Source organism: Myodes glareolus, chromosome 6, assembly GCF_982192425.1.
Source record: "Myodes glareolus chromosome 6, mMyoGla1.1, whole genome shotgun sequence".
NCBI lineage: Eukaryota > Metazoa > Chordata > Mammalia > Rodentia > Cricetidae > Myodes > Myodes glareolus.
The window spans coordinates 69978429-69987006 of record NC_142031.1 but is presented as its reverse complement, the minus strand read 5'-3'; positions in this window follow the sequence as shown (position 1 = coordinate 69987006).

Here is an 8578-nt window from a genome sequence, read left to right as displayed (position 1 = left end):
ACACATGCAAAATGTAGAACAGTTCCTCAGCTATGGCAGAAAGCTAAGCCCAATTTTAGTGAATACGTTATTTGCCTGTCTAGCGATCTGAGGGTAGTGATTAAATGAAATTTTCTTAGGTAAGAAAATTATGCTAGGTTATCTGGCTAATGTTAATATAATCAAATGACCCTTGCACCTGCCACTGCCCTTGGATATAGCATATTGTATGGTTCAAGTCCCTTCTGGGTAGCCGTCAGTTATGGCTAGAGATTCCCTAGCATACCCATTTCCACATTGCTACCATGTTCTTCTCGCCCTTGGTTCCTATTATGTCAACTGATCTCTGAAACTATGCTGCACTTTCAAGCCACATAGAATCCTGGCAATAGTATCCACTTCTTCCCTGAAAACAGGCCTCTGGCAGGCATAGTCACTCTCTCTTCTCAGTCCTTCCTCACTCTTAGCAACAAAGTGTGGAAATGGTCTCTTTTTCTACTCTATGACTAAGGGGAGTTTTTTCAAGACCAAGAGCACTAAAAATAGATGTGATTTGTTCAGCAAGGCTTCTAGAGAATCTGATAGAATCTGCAGAACTTCCCCATTCTTTCTTGTATATGAAGGAGGCAAATTCCTTGTCCAGCCAAAGTAACTCTTTCCTGTGTATTTTGGAGGTCCTGTTTTCCAGGCCCTTGTGGGATATCTCATCAACATCAAGTTGTTCTGCTTCTGGGTAGAAGTAGTTCATTATATGATTCTACGTTATTTCCTGAAACAGTTTCTCTCATTGAACCTAGAACTTAGTTAGATGAAATTGACCAGCCAGCTGGCCCCCAAAATCTATCTTGCTGTTTACAGCTGCGGCTGGAAAGACACAGTGAGGTGCTTGCCTTTCGCATGGATGGAAGGGATTCACAGAAAGCACTTTACCCACTGAGCCATCTCACCAGCCTCCTTCTAAAAATATCTTCTTAGTCCTTGCCCACAAGCACACATAGAAGTTTGCTCCATCCTGTGCCTTGAGACCTCTATGTTCATGATTTAACAAACAGCCTGTCACCTGTGGTGGCATATGCAGCACTAGGTGAAGACACATTTATAGCCTCTGCCAGGGGCTACATGACCATCTTTGACTGTCAGCCAGCTTTCAATGTTGGGGCACCAAGGAGCTCTGAAAAGGTGGCGGGGGGGACAGAGCTCATATGTCAGCACTTGAGCAGTTTCATAAACTGAGATTGCACCATGATTGCATCATTGGCTTTAAGAAGTGCTTGTCAGGGGGCAAAGGCTGAGCGCAAAGAAAACCTGATGGAAGACAGGACTGTGCTCACAGTGCTGAGCTCACCACTTACGTCATTCTCTGCGTCTGCTTTTTCCTCTACTTCCTCCCCCCCACACACACCACACTCGGTTTTTACTGAAGTAAAACAGCTAAGAAGACAGCTTCCAGAGACGGACACCATTGCTTCAAACTCTGACTCTGTCACTTATTAGTCATGCGTACTTGGACACATAATTTATCCTTTGTTTGTCTTAGTTCTTCATCAGTCAATACAATGAGGCTTAGGTTGTTGTACAGGACTAAAGTCCTCCTTCCTTAGTATGGTGGAACATTTGGAAGTGTGACCCTTCTTCTGCTCTTCTCTATTCTGTCACTCAAGTCTGAATTCCTCAGAGCAGACTGCTATCATAAAATTCTGCCAACTGAGAGATTCATACAACGAATGGATGGGATATAGCGCTACACTCCTAAAGGGTGTGAATCCCAAGATCACAATGTCATTTAGATAGGTTTTGTGCTAGGCTTCTTGTAAAGAACCTGCTAATTTCCTTTGTTCTCACATGGCCTCTTCTGAGTGCACACTCCAAGAACTCCAAGAGAGAGCATGCTGCGGTGGCTCTTCTAAGGGCACTCATCCTGTCATGCTTTCTTATCTTTAAGACCTCATTTAATTTATGCTTATTGCCGTCCAGGAGCTTCATCTATTAACACTATTCCAGGCAGCTTTATGGAATCCATAAGTTTATTCCTTAACTCTCCACTAGCCCCAATTTCTTTTTAGACCACATGACTTTTCATACCTGATGCACAAGCTATGTTTACTAAGTGATTAGAAACACAAAGTAAATGACATTGCTGCCAAGGGATATTTTGCAGTAAAGTGCTAAGACATACAGGCATTCTGTTTAAAAGATTCTTGGACCAGTCATGAGCTTACATATAGTTGGAATTAAAGAACGGTTTGTGACTATTTCCTATTCTAGAACTGTTGTTCTAGAATTGATGCACCAAGTACCACTACCTGCTGTTGTTTATATCTGGGATTTCCCTGAAAGGTTCCTATGTTACAGTTTGATCCCCAATGGATCAGTGTTCATGGCAGAGATTTGGAGAAGTAATTGGATCATGAGGACTCATTGGTAGATTAATCCATTGGTGGGTTCGTAATTTGAGAGGCTATGGAGGTGAAAATGCAAGAGTTATGATCTACATGAAGTATCTGCCTTTGGGGGTTTTATCTCATTCATTCTCTCTCTCTCTTTTTTTTTTCTCTCTCTCTCCTCCTCTCTCTCTCTACTACTTCTCTATCTTTTCCTCTCTATTTTCTTCTCCTCTCCATTTTCAGACTTCCATAATGGTATCAACTTTGGTCTCCCTTGCACATTCATTGTGTTTTCTTTGACAGAGACCCAAAGTAATGAGGTCAAGAAACCATGAACTAAAACTTTTAAAATTTGAAACCAAAAATCTCTCTTTTAAATCATTTACCTCAAGTATTTGGCTAGAAGTAAAGTGTCCCCCAATCACACATCTAGCATGACTTGTAGGGAAGACATAGGCCTGGTGATTCTTAGGTCCTCTTTATGTCTCTCTCACCTGCCTGGGGGCAGATTTACTCTTGACAATGTCTCCTAAGATTTGACTAACAGGAGGAATCTACTTCTGCCCACATGTCCTACCCACCATTTGTCTTTGACCTAACTACAGAAGATAATTCAAGAAGGTTCTCTTCCAAGGAGCAAGTATGAGTAAGGTAGTGGCCAGGCTTAGAACAATAGAGAGGGCTTCTGAATACTCAACTCAAACACGGCACAATGTCGCTGCTTCTATACTGTACTGGTAAAAGAAACTGCTAAGAATAGATTAGACTCAATGTGGAGAAATGACTCCTCCTCTTTATGGGACAAACAAAGAATTAGAGTCATATTGCAATCTGTTATACAAAGACAATTCTACCAACGATAGCTATGCTTATTTAAATTAAAAAATTACCAAGTTTGAATGTCCAACCACCCACAGCATTCCCACATCCTCCAAATCTATTTCCAATAACATCAGTCATGCAGGCCCAGCCAGGAGTCTTATTTGTATACTTTCTTGATTACCACTGAATTGAAATCACTCCCATTCCTATAATTAAAAACAAACAGTGAGTATCTGCAGGATAGAACTATCAACTCTTTATGCCTAATCCGAAATCAAGAAAACTTGGGCAACAGGAAAATAAGAAGCAAACTCCCACTCACTGAAGGCAGGCTAGCACCTCATCTCAGACACAACAAACCAGACGCAAGCTGCCACTCAGTGGAGGCTGGGGTTTTCCTAACACACAAGTAATAAAAGAAGCAAGATGTACAGATCAAATCGCAAAATCCCAAACAATAAAAAGGCAGGATGATATATCTCCTCCAAAACCAGCTAGTCCTGCATTCTCCCATTAGAATAACCAAACTGAAACCAAAGACCTAATTTAAAAAGAAACAATATAAACATGATCAAAGGACTTACAAAAATTAAAGCAGTCACAAGCCAACACATAAATGAACTTAAAGAACATAGAAATAAATTCCAGAGTTAAAACACAAGTATATTGCTGAATAAAATCATGAAGAAAATTCAAGATTTGAAAACTGAATTTACTAAAGATATAGAAATACTGAAGAAAACACAAGCTGAAGTGAAGATTGAATTAAGAACTTAATAACCTAATTAGAAAACTCAGGGGAAAATCTTTTAGAAGACTGAATACAAGGACTTGCAGATAAAGTAGAGGAATGAGGTGCTTACTTAAAGAACAAGAAAAGCAGTTAAAAACACTTGAAATGTGTATGTAGGAATTTTGAAAGAATAAGAAAAGACCAGATCTAAGGATTACATGCTTGTGTTATCATAAAAATAAAAAGGCATCATTTTCCAAGTGGTTGCAGCAGGCCATGAGGAACAGTGGATCCCAGGCTGCGAGTCATGCAGTAGGTGAGAGACAGAGACCTGCCCCACGAGGAGCCGCAGTGGGTGAGAGACAGACAGATAGGCACACCATGCAGAGGGAGGTTGGATATTTATTTAGTGGGTTATGGAAAGGAAGGGGAAAAGGGATAGGAAGGGAGGGGGTGGGGGATGGGAAGAAAGAAACAGAGAGAGGGGGTGGAGGGGGAGAGGAGAGGATCCACAGCAGTAGCTACCTCTTTGGGAAAGAGAAGGAAAAAGGAGAGAGCTTAGGCTGAAAGCAGAAGGAAGATCTGCCTGGCTTGGTGGTGGATGGGAGAGGGAGTGGGGAAGGCTTGTTTCTTAAAGGGACAGGACAGATCATTACATTGCCTTCTCATTTTTGTAATAAAAAGGCAGGAGGTTAGGCACAACAAGTTAAAGGAATTGGGGTGGTGGATTCTCAAGACTGCTTCCTGCTTATTTATGGGCATTGTCTGGTGGGGGGGGGACCTGAGAAAGCTAGATGCTGGTCATGTCCTGGGGTACCTGGTCTCTTTGTTTCTGTCTAGTGTTTGTGGTATGGAAATATCTGGTGCCTCTTACACCTGTTTAAGGTATTGGCAGAACAGAGGACAAAAATTAAGCTTAGGGAAAAAAAAGTTTTAGGACCAGGGAATTGAGAGGGGTATATCTGACCTGCTTAAGGTTGAGCCTTCATTTGGCTCCCTGGAACTTATAAGAATTCTTTGGGTTTGTGAAAACATAAGTTTTAGACAGTAGCATATTTATATCAGAATGACTGTGACAGATATTTTTGCATAATGAAAAGTATCTTTAAGACTATGAGAGGCAGAATGAGAGAGAATTTTGATAGTGTGCACTTTTCCTCACACCTTTATAACTTGTGGGTCTTGTACTTGTATTTTGCCAAAATTTGGTGAGGTTGTCCTTTTAAACGGATAAAACTTCTCAGCTGTCAAACTTCATCAGAGATCTTTGAGAAGGATAAAATTTTACTTGAGTTATTGATTAAAAAAATGATAGAGAACTTATTTGATTGGTACCTAGAGCCACTCCTCAAGGTTTTCCATGGTCACTGAGGGTTGTATTTGCCTTTTGATGTTTAGCGCAGGGCCTGCCAGGCTCCAGATGATCCAGTGGGCTAAGAAATCTATAGGAAGACAAGCCAACCTTGATCTGATCAGCTAAACTGTTGATTCCAGTGATTCTGTCCATTATCTGGTGTTGTAAGGAGAAGCGGGGGACTTTGTTGGTTCCCACTGTCCAAAACCAAAATAATCACACAGAAACTGTATTAATTAAATAACTGCTTGGCCTATTAGCTCTAGCTTCTTATTGGCTAACTCTTACATATTAATTTAACCCATCTTTATTAATGTGTGTATTGCCATGGGCTGTGGCTTACCAACTAAAGTTCCATCTGGCTCTGGAAGGGCTACATGGCTTCTCTCTGACTCTGCCCTTCTTTCTTCCAGCATTAAGTTTAGTTTTCCTCACCTAGCTCTGTTCCCCTACAGCTCTAGTATAGGCCCAAAGCAGTTCCTTTATTAACCAGTGGTATTCACAGCATATAGAAGGAAATTTCACATCAGTCTGGAGATTTTCAGTTTAGATGAAAGGCAGTTTAGCCCAGTGGTCAGTGCTTGGCAGTTGAAGTGAACTGTGGGTGTACATTGTTTCATGCCCACTTGCCTTCTGTCTTCTTTGGAGGATATAAGAGTGCTGCTGCTAGGAGCTAACCTGTCTCTTTTTGTTATAAAAAGTTTTTTAATAATTAAGTATTTAAATGCCATTTTCCCCAGATCTCTGAGCAGTTAAGGGCTGTTTACCAGTTATAGATGAGTTATAACTACAGTATAGAATCTGCCTGGAGAGCTGAGTCTCAGTTTGACTGTACTGGCTCTCAACTTAACAGGTAAAGCAGGGTTGGATTAAGAGACTTAAAAGTACATATCAATTTAACACATGAGACTTATTGCTTTGTAGTCTGGAATGAGATAACATTTAACAATAAACGTAGGTTCGTTTAAGTTACATGTATGCACACACACAGAGTGAAAAGGAATTGGGTGAAGTGGATGCTCTTGGTGGATCCTCCAAAAGGCATGCCACTGCACAAAACACACATGTAACAGAGTCAGCAAGGGGGATTTAAAGACAAAAACATAAGTAAACCGGGGACCAGGCCTTGTATACTTCAGTAAAGATGGTAGGACATGGTCTTGATGTGACCTAACATGGCTCTCAGTTAAGATGGTGGTAAAGTCACTTGATCTCAGTTAAGATGGCAGTAAGGTCACCTCAACTCAGTCAAAATGGCAGTAAAGTCACCTATGTAACAGAGTTAACACCAGGCAACCTGGCAGAGAATACCTCAGTACAGATGGTGAAACTCGGTCATCTGACCCGGCTCTCAGTTAAGATGGCAGTGAAGTCACATGACCTCAGTTAAGATGGCAGTGAAGTCACCTGATCTCAGTCAAAATGGCAGCGGTCACGTGTTGTATGGAAGAGAGATCTAGAGGCATGATCTGAGGGACCCTGGGTCTCAAGGCGAATACACTGGTTAGCATGTGTGGTCTAGCGTGGGTAGAATACATTTTAAGCTTTGAGAAGCAACCAGAGAAGAATGTCAGAAAAGGGCTCAACTATAGCCATGAAGGCCATGGTTGGGAGCTCCCCACCCCCCATTTCTAGGAATACCAGAAGATTGTTGGGAGCTCAATGGTCAATTCCTTGGGTTCAGAGAAACAGTCAATCTGACCAGAACTGGGAAACTCACCATTTGAAGCTAGTGGTATACATAGAGTTTTCACTCAGGCAGATGGAACATGTGGTTGTTGTGGGAAAAATACCCAGGTCTGGATCCAAACCCCAGGAGAAAGGCAAAAGGGCATAATGAGTCTCATGACACCAAATGTTATGGTAAAAATAAAATGGTGCCATTCCCCAAGTGGCTGCAGTGGGCAGCAGGCCACAAGGAGCTGAGGTGGTAAAATGCTGTGGTTCCCCACATGGTCCATGGGCCAAGAGGGGCAGCGGGTCTCAGGCAGGACACTGCACAGCAGGTAAGAGATAGAGATAGATAGGCATGTCATGTAGAGAAAGTGTGTATTTATTTAGTGGGTTATGGAGGGAAAGGGAAAGGGGGAAAGGAGAGAAGGGAGAAGAACAGAAAGAGAGTTGGGGGGGAGAAGTGAGAAGAAGGGAGAGAGGCAGAAAGACAGAAAGGAAGAGAGAGTTCAGGCCGGAAGATCTGCCTCCCTTGCCAGTGGACAGGGGTGGGAGTGGGCAGAGCTCATCTCTTAAAGGGACAGGACAGATCATTACATATAAAAAGACAGATTCTAGACCAATAGCATAGATCAGAGAAGAAAACTTCCCCTAAGTAAGGGACGACATGTTCATAAAGTTACAAGAAACACAAAAAACACCAAATATAGAGGACCAGAAATGAAAATCCCCACAGCACATCATACTTAAAATACTAAAACTAGCCAAGAAAGAGAGGGTATTGAAAGCTACAAGAGGAAAGCAGCAGTCATATATAGAGAATCACCCCAGAGTAATATCTAACTCCTCAAGGAAATTTGAGAAGAGCCTAAAGCTATGCACCACAAGTTCTGAAAGACTACAGATGCCAACCTAGATTACTGTGCCCAGCACAACTACTTTCCATGATTTAAGGAGAAAAAAACCAAAAACAATAAAAAGGAAAAAACAATGCTTTGCATGGTAAAAGTAGATAAAAGAATCCACAGTCACCAAATCAGTCCTATATAGAATTCTAAAAGCAATAATTCAGACTGAAACTAGAAATAAGCAAGGCCAAGAGACCACAGAAATAAAGCAAATGATGCTATTATTATCAAAAGATAAAGTAGAAATAAGAACACAAACATGAGAGAGGGAGAGAGAGAGAGAGAGAGAGAGAGAGAGCAGTCAACCCACACCCTTTATTCATACTTTAAATGTTAATGTCCAAATTACTCCATCAAAATACATTCATCCCATTTCATAGGAAACCACAAAAGACTCCAGACAACCAAAGCAATTCAGAACAAAAAGAATGATCTGGAAGGATTACTATACCAGGTTCAAGCTTTCTTACAGAACAACAGCAATAAAAATGGTATGGTACTGAAAGACAGGTAGGTCAGTGGAACAACGTGGAAAACCCAAATATAAATGCATATAACACAGTCATCTGTATTTGGCAATGTGTCAAAGGCAAACAATGAAAGACCGAATTTCCAGTAGACAGTGCTGGGAAAACAGAATGCTCACATAGAGAAAAGTGAAATTAGATCCAAACCATCCTGCATAAAATTCAACTCCAAATGTGAAATGCTGAAATTGATAGAAGAA